This window comes from Paroedura picta, chromosome 9 (assembly GCF_049243985.1).
Source record: "Paroedura picta isolate Pp20150507F chromosome 9, Ppicta_v3.0, whole genome shotgun sequence".
NCBI classification, from domain to species: Eukaryota; Metazoa; Chordata; class Lepidosauria; order Squamata; family Gekkonidae; genus Paroedura; species Paroedura picta.
The window spans coordinates 36,683,922-36,709,770 of record NC_135377.1 but is presented as its reverse complement, the minus strand read 5'-3'; the positions used below and the strand labels follow the sequence as shown (position 1 = coordinate 36,709,770).

At 37.9% G+C, this 25,849-nt stretch overlaps 1 protein-coding gene across 9 annotated transcripts in view; it reads right to left on the bottom strand.

Moving 5' to 3' along the window:
- PLAG1 (PLAG1 zinc finger) overlaps nt 1-25,849 on the bottom strand; it is a 38,094-nt gene that overhangs the window by 10,949 nt on the left and 1,296 nt on the right. For 2 of the 9 annotated variants that reach the window (XM_077352365.1, XM_077352372.1), the window contains exons 2-4: nt 6,671-6,737; nt 6,350-6,460; nt 469-572 (exon numbers count right to left, since the gene is read on the bottom strand). The gene's annotated coding sequence lies outside the window, so the exon portion shown is untranslated. The other 7 variants (XM_077352367.1, XM_077352371.1, XM_077352366.1 and 4 more) reach the window with 5 other exon arrangements.

Genomic DNA, 25,849 nt, shown 5'->3' with positions numbered 1-25,849 from the left:
TGGCTACATTAGGAAAGGAGCATTGGAAAAGCTTGGATGTGCACATGGAATATAACACACAGTCCTCTGGATTCTAGCTGTTTTAATCTTTTTCTACTAGTCCTACCTGAATGTCTCAATAATGCAATTTATCATTTTTTGAATATCAAGACAAACTTAATCATCTGTGGATGTACAGGCTGAGCAATGCAGACAGTGTTTGTTTTTTAACAGTGATGCTCAAATATTACAATTCTCAAAGACCAGCTGAAAAAAAAATTGAGTAACAATACCTATTTCCTGCTCAGCATACTTTCAATTACTGACATATGTTCTATCACAATTATAGAATGAATGAATGAATGAATTATATAACTTTACAAATTATTCAGTTCTATATTGCAAAACAATTCTTTTATATATTTTATACCATTTTAAAGGGTGTTCATACTCAAAACAGATTTATGGTAGCCTCTGCTCAGTGCACACCTGGTGATGGATAATGAAGAAAAACCTTCAGATTTTGGTCTTAACCAGTTCCATTGACATGTCTAGGCGCAAACCAAAATCCAGAACTTCCCATTTTTGCTGATCTGAAAAACAAATAAGAAGGGACTACACATTAGTAAAAATATTTGGCAGATGTCAATGCAGAGAAAAAACATCCATATTCACATGGTTTCACATTTGCAGAACTAAGCATGGATAACTAGAATGATAGCTATCATTTGGATTCTCTACATGTAGATAACAGGGTATAAGAGCTATGTACAAAAAAAGGACTAAAAGCCAGTAAGCAAGTAGAAGGGAGAAAGACATAATGCTTCACTACTGGTGCCAATAGTGTTGTTTGACAGTCCACTCTTTGTCTGGGCTCATTCAGTGACACAGTATTCAGATTACTGGCACCTGTAAGAGGAGCTGCTCTGCATATAGTTTGGATTCCTGGATGGGCCCAGAAGACTATTCTGTGATGTGATTCCATTGTCTGAGAGCTAGGAAGGTGAAATGACAGATCACAACAAATAATCTATTCCCAATTTTACTGGCCTCCCTCTCTCACTGATTTCCAGTTTTCTGTGTATGGAAAACAAGAGCATGCACTCAGCATAACAGAGTAAATATTTGTCTATTAAGAATAGCTTCCCATTTTAAATAATTAATTCATATAAGCAAACAAAACAGTTAACCAAAGAAGGTGGTAAGAGCAAACATTCACTTGACTCCCAACATTGAGTGTGTGATCTGAAACAGGAAAAGAGTGAAACACTGCTTTACCTTTTCTAATTCCATTCATTCAAATACCAATATATTGGGGTTTCCAATATAGAGACATGGAGTTACTTATTTTTGCATGGAACATATAGTTTAGCTGGATCAGAATTTGAAAGGTAGACAGAAAATTATTTCAGTTTAAAGTATTTACCATACTAAGCTCAGAACAGCGTACATGATTCTCTCGTCCATTTTTATCCTCACAACAACTCTGTGAGATAGGTTAGGCTGAGAGAGAATGGCTGGCATTAGGTTACCCCTTAACCCCACAAATAGGATTTTCAACCCAAGTGTCCCTGGACCAACATTTTAACCATTACACCACATCAAAAGCAATATTTATTGTGAATGTGACAGTTGTGATAAGTTAATCATGTTAATTTTATGGGCATCTGAGATTGAGATGTGCCTCTGAATATCTTTTGAGTTAAAAAAAATCACTTTTGTAGTACAACATATGGAGTTGATAGTTATAAATATTCTTCAGAAGTACACAGATCTTACAAACTACACATTACAAATCTCTGGTTCTTACTCTTGAAACAGGACTCATTTCTATGACCGTTTATGCACTGGGAACTTCACTGCCCCAGCTCTGGTGGAGGAGCACAAATCAGGGGCGGATGAGGTGCACAGCAAGCAGCCAGGCCTATGTAAATCATGCAAACTGTATCATAGCAAATTGCTCAATGCGTGCTCCAAGGGCCAAAAGAGCTCTGCAAAGGGCCCTGGCCCCTTCCTCTGCCTTTTCCTTGAAAGTCATCAATACTTTTGTGGTCGCCTAGTAATGGCCACTGAGGGCATCTATTTATGAAAACTCTAGGCAGTCTTCTATTATGGGGTGGGTGTGTTTAAATCTTGGATGTATTTTTTGTTTTAGATTTCAGATTTTTTTTTGCAAGATGGGATTTTCTGGTCCCAATCTCCAGATTTAAGTAACCACAGATGGGGCCATGTTGAGAATTAAATATACTGAAGACAATGTTATTGAGAAATAGGCTCTATTAGAACACATGAAACTGTTTGATACTGAATCAGTTCCTTAGTTCATCAAGTTCAGTATAGTCTAGTTCAGTGGTTCTCAACCTGGGCTTGGCCGGGGGGAGCACCATCCACACAACAGCCTTGTGGGGTAGATCGAGAGTGCTGGTCTGTCTGGATCAGCAGAAAACAGCAAGATCGGCATGGTGGGAAAAGAGGCAGAACTGAGAAACCCTGGAAAAATCCAATTTATATACAATCGTGAACAATGGATCTTCATGCCATTGGTCAGTTTCGGTTTAATTTCTGTGAAAGAACACTTGCATAATTTTATGGTTGGGGGTCACCACAACATGAGGAACTGTATTAAAGGATCGCAGCATTAGGAAGGTTGAGAGCCACTGGTCTAGTTAGACTGCATTGTCTTTCACATTATCTACTTCTTGATACTTTTATTTGGAGATGCCAGAAGCTGAACCTGGGACCTTCTGCATGCCAAGCAAATGCTCTACTATTGAACCATGACCCCTCTGCACTATATGCAATAACATAAATCTGCAATACATGTACCAGCCAACCGATAACATAAATCTGCAATACATGTACCAGCCAACCGATTTCTCCCATTGAGGTTTCCAGAGCCTCTCTTAGCTCATTCTATTCTTTCTCCTGGCCTCAATAACCACATGTGAGAGAGCTGCACCACTGCTCATGGCCTTTGTACACCACTAGCTGAGGTTACATTGCTCTGGTTGAGCCAACAACTAACACTTTTCTCCTACTCCCGTAAAAAGAGACAGCTATATATTTGTAGGATTCTGTTCTTAAAAACAGAGTATGATTTCTATCAGAACCTTTTATATGATCCTGATAATTAAAAAAAAAGGTTTAAAGGACACACTGCAAGCAGAACCCCTCATGAGCAACTGAAAATAATTGCTCTTGACAACAAAGGCTGCAGAGGTCACACAAGGTAGATCCCCCCTCCCCAAGTCTTGGATATATAGTAATAGTGGCAATAGTGTAGCACAGCACAGCGGACACATATTTTACTCTATGAAACCTCTTTTAAAAAGAATCTTGTTTTTTAAAGGGAATCTAAGAGCAGCAATGAGTCTAGCATTTCTTTCAAAATATACTATTTTAGAAACCTGACAGAAAGTAACATGAACCCTTTTTGCTATTAACTGTAAATTTCTCAGTCCACGACCACAGAATGCTGATTGAAGAAAGCTATGAACTGGAGTGTCTGGGAATGTGAATCAAGTTCTACTAACAGGACTTGCTGCCTCTCTATTTATGCAGCATCCCAGGTGACTTATGTAGCTCCACCCAAACCATCTTAAAACTACAAAAGTAAACCACATGCCAACAACACAGCCACAATATTCAACAACTCAAGTTTTTAATCCTAATAATCTAGATTTTAGTCCGATTGCCAGTACATGAAGACAAACTGTTAAATACAAAATTAAATCAGGGCATTTAAATGATTTAGAAGCCAAGTCTATAACTTCCAAATTAAACCAGGGCATAGAAGTAGGGCATAGATTTAGAAGTAGAATAAGTAGAGCATAGATTTAGAAGTAGAATAAATAAATAATTGTGATCAACCAAGGACATCGTTTTAGGAAATCTGTTGCTTTTGACATATGAAATTATAGATGGAAACATGACAATTTTTCTTTATGTACTGATTTAAAGTTGCAAATGACCAGTATATCATCCCTAAGAAACTGTGTCTGATAATGAGTGCAAACAGTCCCTTATGCCAGAACTGCCACAAGACAGTACTTCTTTCTATAAAGTGACAGGCCTATCTGGTAGCCTGAATATTTTGGAATATGATCAAGAAAATGATCAATAAGATAATGAAGACAAATTGAGTGCTCCAATCACAGGAAGGATGGCAGTAAAAGAAATATTCTTCTCCCTTTCTATAGCATATCGTTAGACTGAATAGCTTCCTGCTCATTTGGTCATGAACTTTTCACAGTCTAGCATTGTAATGTAATATTTTATCTATAGGTCACCATATTTCACTTCTGGCTAATAAATATGGAGGCAGAGAGCTATCACGTTTGCTATCAAAAGAAATCAATTACTGTTGAGTTCTGCAATATTCTTGCTCACTTTTAAGGTGGTACTAATCACCTATCAAGAACTGATTTAATATATTACTGTAGCAACGAGGATAAATTATGTTTCCACACTACACTAATGGGAAAAACCAAACATAACTGATCATGTTGGAGGGCAGGAAGAAAGATGAAGATAATATACAAGATTATAAGCTTAATGAATACTTATATATACAGTATATTGTCGCAAATCTTTATAAATATTTGATTAGCCTCCCAATGTAGACAACAAATTAAACATTCAAGCAAAACTCCAGGAAAAATACTACAATGCAGAAGTATACCAAGGATTTGATGGGTTTACTCCATATGTGTTCCCTAAAGACAACTGAGAACCACATGGGTGTCAATGCTGTTGTGCTGTGGTAGAAAGAAGAATTACTGAGGTAGACTGCCTCAGTAGAACACAAGCTGACTGGCCAGCAGCTATTCATTTTACATATATTATTTACCAGGTTGGAGAACAGAAATGTTCAGATTAGCCTGCCTGCTTGGGTTAAAGACAACTAAACAAGAGACACAATGGATATGAATATGTAAAAAGAAAATATTGAGAAGATGGTGACAGTAAATTTGGCCTTGCTGCACATCTGAACTGGACCATCCTTTTTCAAACAATGGCCAGTCACTGGAAGCTCTCAAGTGATGTGAAGGTCATCCCCTGTAGTTCATCTCAGCACTTGGCACTTCAAGGCATACCATCTCTGATTATGGCACTGATAAACATAGCTTCTGTGGGAAGAGCTGGGATGCAGCAGATACGAGGAGCTGAGAGGGGCTTAACAGAATTTGCAGCACCTCCTGCCCCACTCATAAACATATATGTGTTGTATAATTATAAACAATTCATGATTAGGCAAGCCCTGTCTTTTCACCAGCCACAGAGCAAGAGAATAAATTAAGAAAACAATTCATACCACAAAGCAACACTGTGACCATGCAGTCACAGGGGAACATATGGTGCAATCAGAATCTTCCACTGGCCCTGGTAGTGAAATCTTACCATATGTACTAGAAGCAAATGCACTGTACAGAAACTGTAGCCCTGGAACAGTGCAATCTTAGCACCACCTGAAGTATCTGGTTCAAACCTTGGATGTGGTCACCCACCAATGAGATGCTATCAGCACATAGGGGCACCTGCAAAATGCAGTCAACACTAGTGGGAATTCACTTTTCTCTATCCCTGTCCTTCGTTCATTAGGATGTAATAATCTCTTCTTGTTTATTATCCCACTTGCCTCTCTTCATATCAAGAAGGATCATCACACCAGCAGTAATCAAGAAGATTGTAACATCCAGTTGCCTACTACAGGACAATGGAAAATCTTTTATTTCCCTTTTAGCAACATCTCCCTTTTAGCAAGTATCTTTCATTCTCAACAAAACAGAGGAAGTAATAAGTGGAGGCAGAGAAGAAGCTCAGAAAGGTTCCCCTTCCCCTATTTTATCCTACCAACAACCTTGTGAAATATGTTGGGCTAAGTGAAAGTGACTGACACAGGGCCTCCCAGTAAGCTTCAGGGCAGAGTAGGTGATTTGAACCCAGGTTTTCTGAGTCATGATCTAACAATCTAACCACTAAACATCACTAGTTCTCCAAGGAACCTTTCTCTGCCAATCATCATTAGCACACAGATTCAGCTGTAAAACAGTCCAAACTTTTATTAAACAGCATTAGGAATGGAATTCTGTAAAAAAGACATATTAATAGGGTTGCCAGTCTTCTTGTTTTCTTATTCACATTTATTTTCATTGTTTGCCTCTCATGGGATTTTTTTTCCAAGTCTTCTTGTTTTGGCAGCACTCCTGTGCCTTTGAAACCTGTTTGACAGACAGGATGATAAGAAGCACAGCTTTCCTTATCACTGTATGTTAGGGCTGGCTTTACTGGATACTTGTCCATAAAGCAGTTTGAAAGGGTAAAGAAACCCTGCAACAACAAGAAAGATGGCAACCCTGCAGAGGAACACCTGGATGCTCAATGGTAACTGCAACTGCTGGTCTTGCTGTAAGGCTCGCTCAAGTTCTGAATTACACTGGAAGTGGGAAAATCCTTGCCTCTGCACCAGTTGGAAGGTTGCCTGCAAACAGTCAAGGGAGACACAAGGACAGTAATGAGTAATAGTGAGCAGCTGCAAGAAACAGCATCTAGGTTTAGATCCTCAGCTTGTAGTAACGTCAACTGAATAAGCAAGTGATACTACCTAAGCACTCTTCCAACTCTCATACCTTATTTCCCTCTTCCCTTGGGGTTTCCCTCACTTTCACCTGTAGTCTGAAACAATACTTACTTCTGTAGGGAGCAGCAGTGGAATTCTGCCTGTAATTTATGAGGCTCCATGTGTCCAGGCTGTATTCCTGCAAGAGAAAACAAAGGCATACTGAGAATTTGGCTTGCAGTAACAATGGTTGGAGTGAATGGTGCTCACCCACAAAGGTGGCTGTGTTCCCTGTAGTCTTTACCAATGGCTGGTAGAAGCTTACCTGTATATGGTGTTCCTTGGGCTACAGTCTCCCTCACTTTTTATATAGAGCATACTTACTTTGTGCCCCTGTGTGGGAGATATTGCTAGCAGCTGCTGAAGAAGGGCTGTTAAGCCAATCATGAGTTAACTCATACTGCAAGGGAGATATGGGAAACACTGGCTGAAATCAAATCTGGAGACATGAAACTGCTTTTCCTGTTTATTTGTGTGGTAAAACTATGTTTACCTGTTTTTCCCTACATCCCAAGCTGGAGCAGAAATTTCTGTTGGCTTGTGTCTTGAAGTTGAATACCTGTAATGGTTCTGAGAAGACAGGTGTTAATAAAGCCTTCCTGTACTTTTATTAGATTGTTTCCAGTTTCCTTGTTCTCTAGTTCTGTAACTAAGTTTTACTGCATTAATTGTTGTCAATATTATATGGGCCATTTGCACACGCACACACCCCAATCCTGCAATCCTCTTGAGCCTCAATGAGAAAGGAGAATGAAGTAAATGATAATAGTCACCAGGCTTGGCTGTTTCATCGAAGCAAGGAGTTGACATTGACAACAACAAAAACAAGTCTTTATTTTTTCTTAAGCAGAGCATAATTCAACCATGAACCAAAATAAGCCTCCTCCCATCATGTTCCGAGTTCAGAGTAAAGGTCTGCAAAAAAATCACCTTTGATGCCATATTCACTGGCTCACCTAGAACATGCATTTTGATATTTCAATTTCAGACTGTTACCAATAAAGCAGTTTTGGAAGATGTTTAGTTAGCGTGAATAAACACTTTGAATGGTGCCCAGGAAGAAATAGGAAAACAGTGTAGATCTTCTAGCACAGATTTGGTGTGATCCCTGGAATCTATCCCTGAAAATAGCCTAGTATTTGAACCAACTAAAGTTTCTGAACCATTTTCAAGTACAGCCTCATATATAGCATAAAATAATCTACTTCAGATCAGAGCATGAATCTCTAGGGACAGAACATTTTCAAGGAATGGCCATAGCTGGCAACCAGCCAGAGCTGATAAGAAGTGCTACATGCCCCAGAGAAGACCTAACCCTCCAACCAGACCCCCCCGCCCCCACACACACACCAAGAGCACCCCTGTATTTAGGACTTCCACAGATTTGTGGGATGAGGTCTTTTGCATACTGGTAACACTTAAGATCCTTGGATGATCTTTCCCAGCAATTACATATAGATGCTAAATATTATGAGGTATAAGATGAAACAATATGAGAGTCCCCGCAGCATAAATGCCACAAGGCTAAGCAGCATTTCCTCATCATCAATGAATAATAACTGAAGAACAATGCCTCCTGCTTCCATCCTAGCCAGACTCCCCGAAAGACACCATGGTGAAAGCATCAGTCAAGATAACCAAGCCCATTTCTATCTCAAAGTCAGGCCTGAATCCAAAGAGAATAGCGTGTAGACAATCCACCTCCTCCAAGATCATCTGAAGTTGTGTAGCCATTACCCAATGCAGCAAAAAATGGAATATCAGCCAGCCTGCAGTAGTTGTTTAGATTGTTTGGGTTTAGAGATGCCTTTTTCAGGAGGGATTTCACAACCACCTCTTTCAAAACTGTCACTACTACACCCTCCTGACAGAGGCAATAGCTCCTGGATTCTGTCAACCAACGCAGTCTGACATGATACTATTAGCCATGATGGGCAAGTCTGGATGTGGGGGCCACACATTTCGAAGCAGCTTGTCCACTTCATCAGCCCTCACCAACTAGGACCAGACTGTATTCCAACAGCACACTGAGATTAAATCTGTCCAACTGTCTAAATCATGGTCGATGCAACTAAAATTGCTTGTAAAATGCATTGCAAAAGAATCACAGCAAGCTTAACCAACAGCAAGCTTAACCTCATCTCTCATTACTGCTAAGCTTACACAGGACTCTTTGATAAGGTACTTTTGTTAAGGTGGTTTACTGGGTCACCATTTATCTACCTGTTCGTTCACTTACTCAAAGAACTTCAAAAGGCTGCTGAAGCAAATTTGGTGTAGTGGTTAGGAGTGCGGACTTCTAATCTGGCATGCCAGGTTCGATTCCCCACTCCCCCACATGCAGCCAGCTGGGTGACCTTGGGCTCACCACGGCACTGATAAACTGTTCTGACCGAGCAGTGATAGCAGGGCTCTCTCAGCCTCACCCACCTCACAGGGTCTCTGTTGTGGGGAGAGGAAAGGGAAGGAGACTGTAAGCCGCTTTGAGCCTCCTTCGGGTAGAGAAAAGCAGCATATAAGAATCAACTCTTCTTTTCCTTCTCCTTCAAGATTTTCCTCATCGAAAGCCATTTTGATTTCTTTATGTGCTTAATAATTCTATCTTTGATTGCAGTTTCTATTGATTTGCCTGGAACTGTTTTGTAATTTTCAAGTTCCTCTATGAACCACTATCTAAAAATTGGTCTAACATTTGCTACCCTTCAGTCTTCTGGTACAGCAGCTGATTATAGTTAAAGTTGCCTACACTGGTTAGTAGATCAACCACTTACATTTGTATTCCATTAGAACCTCAAGTGAATGCCATCAGGACCTTGACATTTATTAGTTCTTAATTTCTCTAATAGATCTAGAAAAGCATCTCTTGTTATCACAATTTGGCTCAGTTCTATAGACATGAAAATAGTTGCTCGAATCTTGGTACATCCCCATACTTTTCACAGTGAACACAGATGCAGTAAACTCCTTTAGCTTGGCTACCATGTCCCATCTTCCTTTAGTCATTCTTTTATTCCTTGTTCAGTCAAGCACATAACTTACTACATGGCTGATTTCCTGCTCCAGGTATATTTAAATAAATGCTTATCAGACCCATTCTTACAGACTTGACAGTATCTTTCCTGCATTCTATTTAAGCTTCCAATAATGTGGTTTTAAAAAGCAAGCATCTTCTAGGAATCTCTTGAATTTCCCTTTCATGTTCATAATTAGTCCTTTAATTTTTGTGAAATCCCCTCTTCTGAAAATAAATGTTACTGTTTTGGATTTCAGGAGTAATGTTGAGCTTAATAGCATTGAGGTTACTGTTCCCAAGTGGTGAAACAACATCTGCATCTTGTACTAGCTTTCCAGTTCTCCTCACAAGACAGTATCTTTGAAAAATCTATAAAAACCAAGCATTCTATTAAAACAAGATAATTAAACAACAGCAGAGGAACTGTCAGTATAGCAGCGGGATCATACTAGAAAGTCCCTAAAAGCCTCCTTTACACACCTCTATTAAAAAACCCTGAATGGTAGTCCTCAGGAAACCTTGTATTGGACAAAGTGTGCATACATACAAAAGCTTGAATAAGACTCTGCTGCGTTTAAAGGCGCCACTGGACTCAAACTTTGTTCTCCTGAAACCTGTATGTCTTCTTACAGAGTCTAAGACAGCCTTTCTCAACTTTGTTACTGTTGAGAACCCCCTGAAACATTCTTCAGGCTTTGAGAAATTCTAGATGTGGTGTGATCATGCAGAATATGATTGGGAAGTATACATGCCCACCCAGGGGCACTCCCCTTACCACCCCCTCCATGCCCATCATTGGTCAATTTGAGGGAGGGGTAGGTCGACATGACCATATATTATTGGATCATCCAATAAGTGTTTAACAAAATTTTTAAATGTATTAAAATTAATTAACTCCCTCCTAGGGCCATCAAGAAACCCTAGGGCTTCATGAAACCCTGGTTGAGAAAGTTGGATAGGTCCACAGATGCAAATTGACAGACCCTTGGCTCACAATGTTGGAAGCTACATTAGCCAGCCTTGTGAAACAGGAGCCACCCAGGATTTGTGCGTATTTGTTGTGGCCTGGAAATTTCTGCCCACTACATTGGATCTCTGGTATGTGGGGAAAGCAGAATAAATGCCTAAAAACAGCATTTTAAAATTTATTTTTGTAATAGAATGCTGTTTTTTTAATAGATTTTTCAAAGATACTGTCTTGCAAGAACTGGAAAGCTATAGGAGTTGAAATATATGTTTACAAATATACATGGAAGAGAACAAGAAAAGCACCCTGATTCAGTCTTGCTCCAAAAGAATTACCTCCAAGCTATTTCTTGCCAGTGGGTAGCAAGGCAGATTTGTTTCTTCTCCACTTCACCATTTAGTCACCAGCATGCAGATAGGCTGTACCCGACACCTAATCACCATCATCCATCAAAACCCATCAATTCTAATTTAAACAAGCATCTTCTAACCATCAGTGCAGATTTAAATAGCATTTTTTGCTATTATGCAACCGAAAAGCCTAGAGGAAAAATACATTTTGAGTTTTTGAAGAAGATTCTTACAACGAAATAATAAAATTGAGGGTATTTATAGCTGTCACATTTTCATGGAATTACCAATGGCAGGCATTGGTAGAAGCTGAAAATTGGTTCCCTAGTTCTTCATTTGATTAAAAGGTACAAATTACCTCATCTTGTTTTAGGTTGTTGCTGGACAGTTCATACGATTGATGCCATAAAGCAGCCTACCCTTATTACAAATTAGTTCTAGTACCTAAGGCAGGCGTTCTCAACCAGGGTTACTTGACAACTCTGGAAGGCTTTCCTGAATGGGTGGGAGTTAATTTTTTATATATTTCTTACATTTGTTTAACATTTATCAGGTGGTGTGAATCTTGTGATGGCCTATGGCCTAGTGCAATAAAGTTTGACCAGGTGGTATGATCATATATGGTTAAGTCACACACACCCTCCAATGGCCAATGATGGGCCTAGAGAGGATGGGAAGGGAAGGGGCCCTAGGCGGGCATGTATGCAGCTATGTTTCCCAACCATATTCTGCATGATCACGCAAGCTGGAGTTTCTTGAAGCCTGAAGAATGTGCCAAGGGCTTCTCAATGGTAAAAAAGTTGAGAAAGTTCTGCTTTAGAAAGCTGGTCTTCAACTGCTTAAAAATATGAACAGCAAAACCCACATTACTACAACTAAGAGAGAGGAATTTCATAATAGATGACGTTTTTTTAAATCCAGGAATTTACATGACTATGCTTGATATGAAGGATAGTGTACAAACCATTTCTTGGTTTTAAAAAATCAATTTGATACTGCCCAATAATTGTCACAAATATTTTCATTTTAATATTTTAATGTCTAAATTTGAGATCCTAAACAATAAAATCTACAAGATATATTATTGATAGTGGAGTGCAACAGGATTCCCAAATTTTAAAAAGCTTAGAAAGTCAAGCTAATAGAATGTAAAGCTTTCAGTAGTGCATTATTCAAATATATCCCCATACACAGAAAACGGAATACTATGATTGTTCCCTCTATTTGAAAATATGGAGGGCATCCTTAATGGATGAGAACCTCTCACCATTTGAAGAGAAAAGAATGCACAATTTCCCTTGACTAGTGGCAGGAGGTCTCCTTCTCCTTCAGCAGTTCAAATACTTCCAGAATCAACTGATAATTAATCAACAAAACAACCATATAGAAAAACTAATTTTAAAGGAAACACTATTGGATAATACAAGATATGAAGAATACTTCACTGAGCAGAATGAAAGGTATCCTGCAGAAGGCATCAGAGGAGATATATATTTAGCATAAGTTGGATAGGATCTTCCTGATGATTTTCAAGTTATCTTTTCCAGTATCCTGATTGGTTCAATGGGATACTTTCTAATTCCTCCCTGCTTGCCTCCAGAACAGTAGTTGAACAGAAGACAACAGTTATTATAGTTAGGTCTCTCTTTCTATACATAATTGTTTCTCTTCATAACTAAAACTATTTTATTCCTTAAGAGTATGGTGCTCCGCCCTCTCTGCATATTCAAACTCTGCCAACAAAAGTGAGGTCAGCTTCTTTATAACACATTACAAAGGTTTAGGCATATGCCCATGCTGTTAACTTCAGTCAAGATGTATGGCAAATAGCTTAAGCTATGTCATTACTGTACAAGGATAAAAAGTACATTTGTGTGGAAACTTTGCTTGAGAATCGTATTAAATATGAACAAATTCTGAGAGACATATACTTAATAATGGCTAGTTTTCTGCTTTCAGTGAAAGGCTGTGAATGAGGAGTCAGACTGCCTGAAACCAACTGTCTTCTGAATACATAAGCAAAGTGTGCCAGTTTGCACCAAGACTGCTGTTTAGAGAAGGCAGCCTGAGTAAAGAGGGGGGGAAATGATCTCTTGGTTAAGAGGCCAGCTTTAATCTGGAGAACCAGGTTTGATTCCCCACTTTCCCACATGAGGCTTGCTGGGTAACCTTGGGCCAATGATAGTTCTCTCAGAACTCTTTCAGCCCCACATGCCTCATAGAGTGTCTGTTGTGGGGAGAGGAAGGGAAGGCCATTGTAAGCCACTCTGAAGATTCCCTTGGGTAGTGAAAAGTAGGTTATAAAACCAAATCTCCTTTGTTCAATGGTAAAGCTTGGAACTGTTAACTTGTTCTGGCACATAACTCAAACAATTTCCATAGCATGGAGATAGGCTTCTACCCAATAAGTGTGTTTATTCGATCAATTGACCCATATAAAAGATACATCTGCAGAAACTGCAACCATCAATGATAAAAATATTAAGGCAATAAAACAATGTTAAAACAATGCATTGTCGGAATCAAATGTAATGATATTGAGGGTAGGGGGGAAAAGGGTGAATGTCTGGTGTAATGGGATAGTAAAGGTAGGATTAAATATTTTCGGATGCCTTCATAAAACGGACAGTATAATAAGATATGTGAAATTGCCTCAGGTCTGGCAGTATCACAGGGAAGAGGAAGAAGAAGAAGAAGAAGAAGAAGAAGAAGAAGAGTTAGTTCTTATATGCCGCTTTTCCCTACCCGAAGGAGGCTCAAAGCGGCTTACAGTCGCCTTCCCATTCCTCTCCCCACAACAGACACCCTGTGGGGTGGGTGAGGCTGAGAGAGCCCTGATATCACTGCCCAGTCAGAACAGCTTTATCAGTGCCGTGGCGAGCCCAAAGGGACATAAACTTAGCTCCAACGGACGATTGAGATACCTGCCCTCGAGGGAATCTACCCAATAAGAGCATTGGACTTATCAATCTTCTCCTGTGGGAGAATGATGGTGATATGCTGATACATCTGAGTATTTCATTCCATAAGCCCTGGATGCTGAAAGTAGGTTGAGTTTTCCATCTACAAAGAGATGGAAACATTCAGTCCAGAGAGTTCTCCAGCTGTCAAATGATTCCCATAAAGTATACGATGTCTACCTTGTATAGGAAAAAAGTCAGTGGACTCTTATAATGGACCTGAAGCACAATTTAGAAACTGAAGACACTAGTGAAAAAAGAATACAGCAAATTCAACATAGGAAAAAGAAAGACAGTATAATCAGAACAGAATAAGGCTGAACAAGGATCGGGCTAGAGGAGATCTCTGTTTTGGTTCAGGTAGGTCTCCTGAAATAACTTCTGATCTTTCAGAGGACTACCTGAATAAGAGAGAGAGATCAGGAACATTTCTATGTATAAAGGTTTTTTTTTATTCTTGGTCTCAGCCAAGATGTGCTTTAGCATATCCCTAAATACTTTATTCATCAAGAAGAAGATGTAGCTAGGTAAGATAAGCCCAGTTTTTTTTTTAATCACAGGTTATAGTGGCTCTAAAAGAATACTTAATTGAAGCCAAGCAACCATCATAAAAGTAAATGCCTGCTCTAGACTATGAGTATAGCTCCTCTACTTTCCATTGAACCACCATTCAGCTGCTTGCACACCCACATCATTTAGGTTTGAGACATGAAGGCTGAAATCACAAAAGATGTTGCTTCTGCACTACAGTTTATGTTGTGATCCATTGGCTCCTTCAATGAACCTTTCCAATCCTTCAGAACCACTGCTCATGATACTACTGCCACTACTAGGTACAGCTGTAAGATTTTCATACTTTGCTAAAATTGGGTATAATGTTTTAACATGGCCAATATTAAATTTGTTAACAAATGTAAGGACTACCCTGAAAAACACCCAGAACAAAAAAAAAAAAAAACACGTGGCCTGTTCTCTTTGACACATTTGAGAGTTTTGAGAGATTTAGATGACTCAAAGAGTTCTAAACCCTTTTATTGCCTTAATGTGAGAAAGCTTTGTTAAGAAAGAAGGCATCTGTGGTGAAAATGAAGTGAAAATGAAGCTCTTCTTCATCAGTTATTTCCACATCTTCCTTATCTGAAAGTAATTACGGTAAGCCTTCCAAATCCATGGGAATAACCTCATCTAAGTCAGTATGCATCGCAACAGTAGACTGGGCTTTCCTAGATTACATATGCTTTCCTTGATGATGCTCTAGGTGGCCAGGATGGCTTTGCTGCCCCCTACACGCCCTGACTGGAAATTGTGGCCAAGACCAATCTTGCTTTTAAAAAGGCACACAGCCTCATTGGCTCCTTTGGAAGAGATGATAGCTTTGAAAGGCCTGTACCTTAAGCAATTACTCTCTATGCCTGCTTTAGTAGCAATCAGCTATTGCACAACAGTTCTATCATTTCCTGAAGCCTAGGCAGAAACTTTGAACTGGACCAAACTGCTTGTTGGTCCCTAGAAGAGAATAGCTCACCTGCTATTTTTGGGCAAAGATCATGCAGGTCTCAATGAAGGCTTTCTTCACCCTCAAAGTCTGAGACCGGCAGCATGCAGCATATACTGTTGTTTTGGAACCTGGCCAACACACACTTGGTTCCTAGCAGAAGAAAAATTAATTCTTCAATGGCAAGTATCAACCCTCTCTAGTATCTCTTCTGAGAATCAATTTTCTGCCATCAACTTGGCTGCAATGACAGGCCTTTGAAATACCAATGGAAGAATAGCCTCCCCCCCCCCTCAAGCTTAGAAGAACTACAGCACAATCTACATCAAAAGTATAATGCGTATTTACTAGCCTAGCATTCAGCCATGAGATGCCTTTAAAATCAGGGCCAGGAATATCTTTTCCTATTCCACTCACTTAGTGTAGTGGCTAAGGGTTAATTTCCCCACTGTTCCACGTGCAGTCAGCTGGGCGTCCTTGAGCGAATCATAGTTCTTAGAGCTGTTCTCATAGAACAGTTCTATCTGAGCTCTCTCAGCCTCACCTACTTTACAGGGCCTCTGTTGTAGGCAGAAAGGTGTTTATATGCTGCTTTAGAACTCATTTGGGTAGTGAAAAGTGAATTATTGGGGTGGGGGGGAGAATAGTTCTGCTTTTTATTTTGTAATATTTAGCCTAAGGAAAAGTTCTGGGAAACTCAAAAAGCTTTGTAAACTTGTGCATCAATGTAATCAGTCCCAGTAACTGTATTATATGGACTATGGTGTGATTTTCGCCCAGTATGGCTACAAAGTGATTTAAAGAAACTTGTTGTCCTGACTTCAGTGAAAATCCAATCCAGCAAGGTAATAAGATATGCCAAGCAGCTAATACATATGGTCCTTTACTTTCATACCCATTGCTTTTTTACTCTACTACCCATGTACTCTGATGTGGCTTTAATCACTAAACTGAGCCATTTCCACACAATATTTGCCCTGTATTTGGTGCTGTTGGGAAGCAGGCTTTTTAGTAGTTCCCCACAGCAGACTCACATGCCCAGTGAGGCTTCCCTGGCTTTCTCCTAATCTTTCCCAAACTTGCTTTGTTCCCAAAGGTTTTCCAGGTCCTTCCCACGTGGCAACCATTTCTACCACAGTGATCATTTCCTCCCTGACAACAATTTCGCCCCCAAATAAGGAAACTGAATATCATGATACAGCATTCTCTGAATTCCCAGCTTTCTGTCTGCATTGAAAGGCAAGAGGATTTTTTAAAAATGAAAACCAAGAATTCAGAGAACCTGTTAAAAATATAGTTATAACAATATAAAATTTATAAGGACTGGTGGCTTATATGGAAGAACTCCCAGTGTGTGTATGTGGGGGAGTCGTGGTTTGAGAGGACAGGAAAACTAATTGGGATATCTGCCATGTGGAAGCAGCAATAGAGAAATTACACATGCCCTCTGTTTTCAGAAAATATCTCAGAGTGGGGTTTTTTTGCAATGATAGTTTTTTTCCCACCAATAGCACTTAGTATGTTTTAGTGATCTTGATTTTTGTTAATACTTTTGCTTTAAACTGCCTCAAGGAGGTCTCTGGAGAAGCAGCATATACCGTATTTGCCGGTGTATAAGACGACTCCCCAACATTTCCACTCAAAATATAGCGTTTGTTACATTACATTACAGTAATATGGGCCACTATGGGCAGCTATGCCTATCCCAACTGAAGTGCACCTGGTGTATAGGACTATCCCCCCCCCCCCCACTTGGAGGCATGTTTTTCAGGGGAAAGCAAATACAGTAAATAGATTCAGGAGTACACTCAACAAGTAGTATATTTGGATTTTGCCCCCTTTTTTCCAGTCCTGCTGTTCCTTTACAAGGTAAGTAACCAAATGTAAGGAAGACAAGTAAACCAGACTATTGGTGTTGACTTTTAAATGTTATATTTATGCAGTGAACTGATATCCAAAATTATGTACAATGGCAATAAAATGATGTATACATGTAAAACTTAGAAATCAGAAATGTAAATATAAACATAAGAGGAGACATCTCCCATCAGGTAACAATTTCTATTAAAGCTCCATTTAACCTAGAATGACCTAGAATAGAAAGCTGAGATTGAGTCACAAGTCTCCCAGCTGACAGTATTCTCCAGTGATGCTACTTTCACTGGCTTGTGTAGTTTTCACATCCATAAAGGCCAAGCTAAAACAACTCTAAGCATTTACTACTACCTGAAAGTTTCAGATGTACACTTTTTGTTTAACCTTCCCAGCGTATTCAAGCAGAAGAGAAAGAGGCCCTTGCAGCTGTTCTAGAAGCTTGAGCATCTGTTCACCAATTGGCACATACTCATTTGTGGATTACATTAATCCTGGTCTTTATTCTAGCAGCTGTTTTTATCAGGTACCAACAGCATGTCTCACTGCAGTTTAAGACGGATCATAAGATGTTGAAACTACTCTTTGAATAGTTTTTTTTAAGAAGGTTCTGTGTACCTTGATAAGTGTCATTCTTATTTTTAATTGATATTAAAAAGTAACAATACTACTATCAAGTTTGGGGGGGATGTAATAAAGTCATGATTTTTACTGTCTTGCTATCATTTTCAGTAAATACATTAGAGACACAATCTTATGTATATGTGAAACATTTCCAAAGATGCAATCTAATTCATGTTCAAAACGTAATACCAGAACAGCTCTTGGATGGACATGTTCAGAAATATATGAATTCTGCAATTATACAAACACACACACACACACACACACTTCCCCCCCCCCCAATGCATGTGGGAATATTGTTAAAGAATACTGTACTTAGTCATGTCAGGAGCTTCTTGTATGCAATGCCACACAAAGACAGAAATATCACTATGGAAGTATCTTTTTACAGAGAAATGACTGTATTTAAATAGGCATGCTTTCTATCATTTATACATAGCATGAAAGCTCTCTTCTTGACTCTACTGACACTTCTTAAAGAGCCACTGGACTTCTGCTTCATTTTGATCCAATAGATCCTGTCAGACAGTCTCCTTTCAGAAGCATATCTGCCCCCCATAACATCTACAGCAGGGGTAGTCAAACTGCAGCCCTCCAGATGTCCATGGACTACATTCGCTGGCAGGGGCTTCTGGGAATTGTAGTCCATGGACATCTGGAGGGCCGCAGTTTGACTACCCCTGATCTACAGTCTTCGCTGCAGCAGCACTCACCTTTTAGAAGGGTATTGCATTGGGTTAGGTTTTTCGGAAGCTGATTTTTGGTGTTGATTTATACCTTTTTGATTGTGGTTGTCTGTTTTTTAATTTTATTGGTTTATATTATTGTACTTTGACTGTTTTTTAGGAAGCCACTTCTTGTAATACTGCAAATTAAATAAAGCATGACTTTAAGATAAGTCAGTGTCAAACACTTCAATCCTTGCATTCCAGGCAGGAAAAATTACCCAGGTGGGAAAATAGTTTTCTCACATATAGTTAGTTTTCTCACATATAATTATCTCGCATATAACAATATGGACAGCACTATTTGCAAACTGTTTGTCTAGTTTAACACTGCCAAACACACCTATGGCATTAAGGGGTATAGGCTTTATAAGACAAAATATGTCAATCTTTACATCAGACTTTCTTCTTCTAAGAAGCGCTAATATTAAAAGTCTGAATTTCAGAGCAGTACCTGGATTGGCGAGATCCAAGCTGACAACTTCCACTTGAATGGGTGACTGCATAAGGAAAGTTGTATTTATACCTGATTGCCCAATTGTTTACTTAACAACTGGACTTACAGCATATGTCCACAACTGTGTCAGCCATGTTTAAACTCTTAGAAGGAATGCAATGATTATCAGATTCCTTTAGTTTCTTGCTGAGATATGTGTTTTACTGTAGAAGTAATGAATACCAACTTTTTGGGTGGAAACCATTCTCTGTTTTTCCTAACAAAATTTTCATACCTGTTGCAGAACTACTATATATTTTTGATAAACTCAGGTGTTTCATAAATTTTTGATAATTCAGTATCAATTTACAAGGTTAACATTGTTTTAGACAAAAAAATAGTACAAATTAGTCAGAATTGGAAAATTGAAGCATGAATTAATAGTTTAGAAATAATACTTATTTACTAAAGGTCTGATGGAATACCACTCCTATGCATTCCAGGAGATGAGAAAACTTATGTTGGAGTACATTTTGTTAGTCAAGGTGCTATTGCACTCCTGTTTTGTTTTCGATCCTGTGTACACCTCTTGCTACAAGGTGATACACTAATTATTGAACATATTTCCTGATTAAACTAACTGTCTAATCTGTATCTTATTGGCTCTAACTTTCATATTTTCTTTTTATTCTTAAGCAAAATAAAGACCCTGAAAAACACAGTCTGAGAACATAGAGCTGAATTTGCTTCAATAAGGAGTGGCAGATATTCACTTGCCCAACAAGTGAAATAAACAAAGCAAAAAAGAAAAGAAGGCCTAAACAGAGCAAAGCAAAAAGAAGTAGCATAGTAGATTGTAATTAACACTGCAAAAACTACATCAATTGTTAAGAAATCAATATGAATATAACCATATTCTAGGGGTACTTCAGAACATATAATCTCCATACTCAAAGCACCATACAATACAACTGCTACCTTTAAAAAAAATCAGCATATCATGTAGCATAGTCATGGGAGGTTATAAGAACAATATCAAAACATGATAAGCAAAAACAACAGTTGAGAATGATGATGAAGCAATTCTTTTCTCCACCCTGAGAAGTAAAAACAGGGCAAGTTACAAAAATCACAATGTCATTTAACATTGAAGGCTGCATCCAACTACTGTTGTTTCTTTGCTGCAATTACAAGAACACAGTCACTTAGCAATTTTCCCTTTAACCTGACCAAAGCAAGTGCATAAGTTATTTGTTAGGTTGAAGATGTTGAATAAAACATCCAACTGAGCTGGAATTTTTTTACAAGGAAACCATGCCAGAGTTGTTCTTTAGCTACATGGTTAACAGTTTTGTAGAGTCCCTAAAGTACAGCAATTAAACTTGTATTATCTGCACAGTCTTCCAACAAGAAATCAGGATTAATATCTGTTTGACTAACAAAAAGTTTAGCTCTGAAAGTTTCAGATCGTTTTGTTCACATTTATCTCACTATTTCCTTCAATCTGTAGCTAAGTTCTCATGCAGAGGCAAGTAATACCCATGTCTTAAGAGTACTAAAATGAAACTACGGTTTAATTAGCCTGTGTCCATCCTTTTCAAATTATAGAATCAATCTAAAAATGGAGGGGGCATTCTACCCTTTTAGTATAATAAAATCATATATAACCGGTTTTGTCCAAAAAGGAGTACTTTAGTAACAGACAGTTTATCATAGATTAGTATTTTTTTTGTAAAACAAATCCCCATTCTTTTAAAATAGAAAGATTCCATAGAATTATACCCTGACAAAATATATTTGAATAAAAATACTATAATTCTTCTAAATTCTTTTCTTGGTCACCAGTATACCACTAATACATATTAAATGACTTATCTTTAAACAGTAATTTGACATATTTTTATATTATTAGGATTTGTTAGTTCCATAGACCATGTACCCTGTAACACAAGGTTAGTTCCTTCTATTTCTTAAAAATGTTACTGCACAATATTGCAGCCATCATCTACTGATCACACACAAATGTATGAAGATGCTGTTACATACATAAATTAATATGGAATATGATTATTTCACTTCTCAAAAAATGGAAAGCACATTTCATAATGCAACATTTTGTTAATGACAGATTATAAAATAAATATAAATATAAATAAGAATAATTTCCTAATACAGATTACTGAATTACAACACTTAAAACAGAACTTCAATATACCAAGAAATTCCGAACAGTTAGTGTCTCCTGGCATTGAAGAATAACATTTAGTTAAAAGCAATGATTATTCATAATTATTAATGAACTCTTGCTCTATCAGCGCGAGTCAGTTTTTTAAAAGCTAGCCCAAAATACTTGCTAACTGGATTTCAAAAGATATTCTCCACTAAGTGACACATCTGGTAAAATAAGTGCCATCATGATTAGATCTATCTTTTTAAGATACTTCTTTCCACATGATACATCTAAATTTCCATAAAAACATCTTTCTTAGTTATCCTTCACTATTTCATGTTTCTCTGTCTTGGCACTTTTTCTGAGAATACTTTCATTATACAGAGATACAAAGTAATGAAGTTGATTCACACAACTTGTTCTCCTCCTGTAATATGCTTGGTATATCTAGTTATAACTCGATCTCTAGACTCATCAGAAGAACTGAACAGGTGTCAAAAGGCGCATATATACATGCAACATACTACATATATATATATATATATTATATCAGAGTTCATAACATAATTAAGATCAGGAGCTCAACTAAATATGTTTTAAGAGATAACCTTCTGTATTTACACAAAATATACCTCAATCCAAACTGCAGTATTCACAACAATCTCATAGTAATTTTTAAAATAGGGAGGGCAATTAATACATTAATTGTATTGATAGAGGGTGCCCAAGAACATATCATTTTAGATTACAATGAAATTTCACATGTTAACTATGCCCTACATAAGAAATAGCAACAGCATGGATAGCTAAAACTTAAGATACTTATCAAACAATTATGTGTAGGAACAGACAAATCCCACATTGTAATTATGGCTGCAGTTGCCCTGTGATTGTATTGCTACACAGCTACAGCCACACAACATCTCAAACAACTGTAATGTATTTAAAAACAAAATTTTTCTGGTAATCATAAAAAGAATTCCACACATCACTAGAAAATAGTATTTGACTCTCTAATGAGAAGTCACATATTCTATCTACAAAGCTAAACCATTTACAAATCAAGCACTAGACCTTAATTGCAGGTTTTCTTCCTAAGAGAGATATTCTGTTACAAAGATATTTTACCTGGTTAGTGCAGTAGTCTTTAATCATTTGTTAGATTTCAAACACACATTTTATGTGTTTCAGTACAAAATATACACTGTTAGCATACTTGAATGGCTTTAAATAGTTCTCAAACTTTTTTGTAGTTTGTTAAACCTGGCCACATATCATTAAATCCTTCTACCAACCCTAGTACAATATATTTGCATATATGCATTCAAAAGCACATTCTCATATATTCAGACCTTCCATTATTATGGTGCACTTCAGGAAAGGTATGACTGCTATAACCTCAAAATACTGTGTGTGTGCATGCATGTGTGTGCACATGTTTACAAAGAAATTTAAGACATTTTAAAGTCTTGAAATAAAAACAGATGATAAAAATCTATTATACATTACAAGGTGCAAGACTAATTTAGAACACGAATCAGACAAATTTAAGTTAGCATATTAAAGACAGCAATTCCAAGCTTCTACGCTAACATAGTAAAAATTGTGGGGTTGTAAGGACACCATTTTGACAAAAATATTTACTAGTAAGATGACTATTAATTAAGTTCCACACACACCAGATGTTAGCTTTAAATAAAGGCAAAAAATGTAAAAGCTATATTTAGAACTCAGAGGCTTTGTTTAGTAGTTAAACAAGCTCAACATCCTACGGTAATTTGATCAATAAGACTGAAACAAGAAGTTTTTGCTTTTCAGTTGTGGATTTTTCTCCAATAATGGAATTTACCTAGAATCTATATAAGTTCTTAGAACATGGTTAAAAACACTTTTAGAAGTCTATACAAATTCATAATAGTTTGATCTCTGAAAACATTGTGATTCAATGTCTAATAATCATAAATTAACTTGGTAGATTAGAAAGTGTTTTAAACTGTTAACTAGATTTTCAGTACACAAAACCTTCTTTGCCTGTATTAGTTATTAGTCCATCCCTTCTTCATCTTGTAAAACCAGTCAGATTTTTAAAGATGCCGATCTTCCATAAAAAAGAGTGAGAATGTAATCTGGTTTATCCTTTTAGGAAAATGCACTTCTTCTCAAAATATACTTGCAAGACAACTAATAATTCTGGATCTTCAAATACAAGTCATACAGCTATCCAGATATAAAAAATGTCTACAAAAGGCATACTGTAAGTACCACTAGACCTGATGTGGTACTCTAAAAGATTCAGCAGCTTATGCCACATGGTTGATGAAGATGTCATATCTACAAACACTAGTTATTCAAGTGACATATTTAAAATATATGTAGCATAGCCCGGCCATTTCTAAGTCTGTTAGCTTTCAGAAGTTAGCTTTCAGAGGCTTTCTAAGTTTCTGTTAGCTTTTATCATTTAAGTCAAAGTAGGGACAAAGGCTTATGGTGAAAGCGAAGAAGTCTTTAACAACAGCAACAACAACAACCTCCATGCATATGATTCTATAGTGTTAATAGACAACCTCTCACCTAATGAAATCTTTTTTAAGTTACTGGAAAACATGTTTTCTTGCAGATCTCAAACTTCAAAATAATTCTGTGTTGTATAACTGTACAACTCTTTTCCAAAGAAGATGCAGGTAACATGTAAACACAAAGTAGTATGGCTGAACTCCTATGCATCCTTAAAATTTATGTCCCACTGGTCTCTGTGGAGCATACAGAATCAGCCTGTAAATGAACTGGATAACAGCAAGCTAGATTTGTTGGGTATATCAAACAAAAAGCAAGTACAACTGATGAAATTCTTCTCAAAATGCAGTCCATCCTTCAGACTACCTGCTATTTGAGACCAATTTAGATTTCAATCTAGGTACTGTAGGAGCAAATGACTTTAATGAAAATGTAATTGTGCAAATGATCCGATAGCAGTCATTTTTTTAAAAGTAGCATTATACTCTCCAGAAGCATTTCAACAAACATGTAGACTACAAATAAACAGACAAAGTTTCATATCACAAAACACAACAAAAGCTATCATGGATATTTTCTGGAAGCTGACCCCAACAAAACAAAATAACCTCGTGCCAATCAATAAACATCAGACACATTTTTTAACAAGTTTGCTTTTATTCTAAATCTCATGTATCAAAACCAAGTCCAGGGATGCTGTAACTATACCATGGCACCCTAGTTGTTTAAATACTCTAAGTCTGGCAGACTTAAGGTAAGCTTCAGCCTGTGCTGTACTCAGACCCTTTATTTTAAAAAGCCACAACAGAACACTATTCCTGGGTTTAAAATAGGTATTTATCAGTTAGGTATTTATCAGAAGACCTTCAAACAGAAGCTATGCACTTATCCATGCTTACAACTGCTTTAAATTTACGCTTCAGGGACTACAGGACTTCACACATTGCTTTATGGAATTCAGAACTAACAGGACAATAAATTTGGTACCCACCTGAATCTAACAGGACAATAGTACAGTTTAATACTAAATAGCACTAAGCAATCAAAACTCAATTTCTAGGCTTCAATTAAATTAAAACACTGCAATTAAATTACAAAAAAACAAACTGAAAAAGAGTTGTTAAACATACCCCCCCCCCCAAAAAAAGAAAAGAATGCTGGAGTTCAAAGGTTTAATATCTCAGGCAAAGGGGGAGGGGGCTATGAATATTTCCATTTAGTAGCCCCAGTGACTTTACATAACTCCACTGCGTGTAGGTGGAAACTGAATGGCCTTCATCTTCACATTCTTACAAATCCAAGACCACTGGATTGATATAGCTAGAGATTATGCATAGGTGAAGACAGTGAGAAGAAAAGAGGCACTGTCTCTTTAAGATACCCTGCTCTATCGCTGATCCCACGTGGAAAATAACATCCCAGCACTTTCTTACCAACTTCAATGTGAAGTAAGACGAGGCATATTTTTTATACATATGGGAACACTGGAGATTATTTATGAAAGTCAAACAAGTGAAATAACCACTCCAGAGAAGTCATCAGCTCTCCCCCAAGAACTAGTGACCTCAGGATGGTGCACTTAAAAAGAAATCTCTACGGCACATTGCTTCAAGTCCATGCTTCTCTTAAGAACGCATTCAGAAAAACAAAACAGAAATAACCTTGGGATCGATAGGCAACAAAGGTACACCATAAACCAGAACATTTACTCTTTTGCTTTACACATCCGAACTACAACCGGAGAAAGGCAGTACACAGGTATTACATTTCCCGCCACCTTCCCCTTCTTCTATTCGCCCCCCCCCCCGAACACACACTCTCACACACACGAACAAAAGACATGAAAGTAAGGTGCAAATTGGCTAATGCATCAGTTATCTTCTCTGCAACTGCTCCACGTTGCCCCAAAGTTGTGTAGCTCGTGCATTCCCACCTCCCGCCACCATTCAAGGGAGAAGGGGGATTTTCACGTTCTCGCATTGTCGGGAACGAGCTGCAAAAAGGGCTTTTGCCTTTCCAAAGCAGTCATCAACAACAAAAATAGGCATCAATATTAACTCCTTGCTCTCTGAGAGTTTAAAACCCGACAGAAGAAGAGGCGAGGCTGAGCCTGATCTTCTAGGAA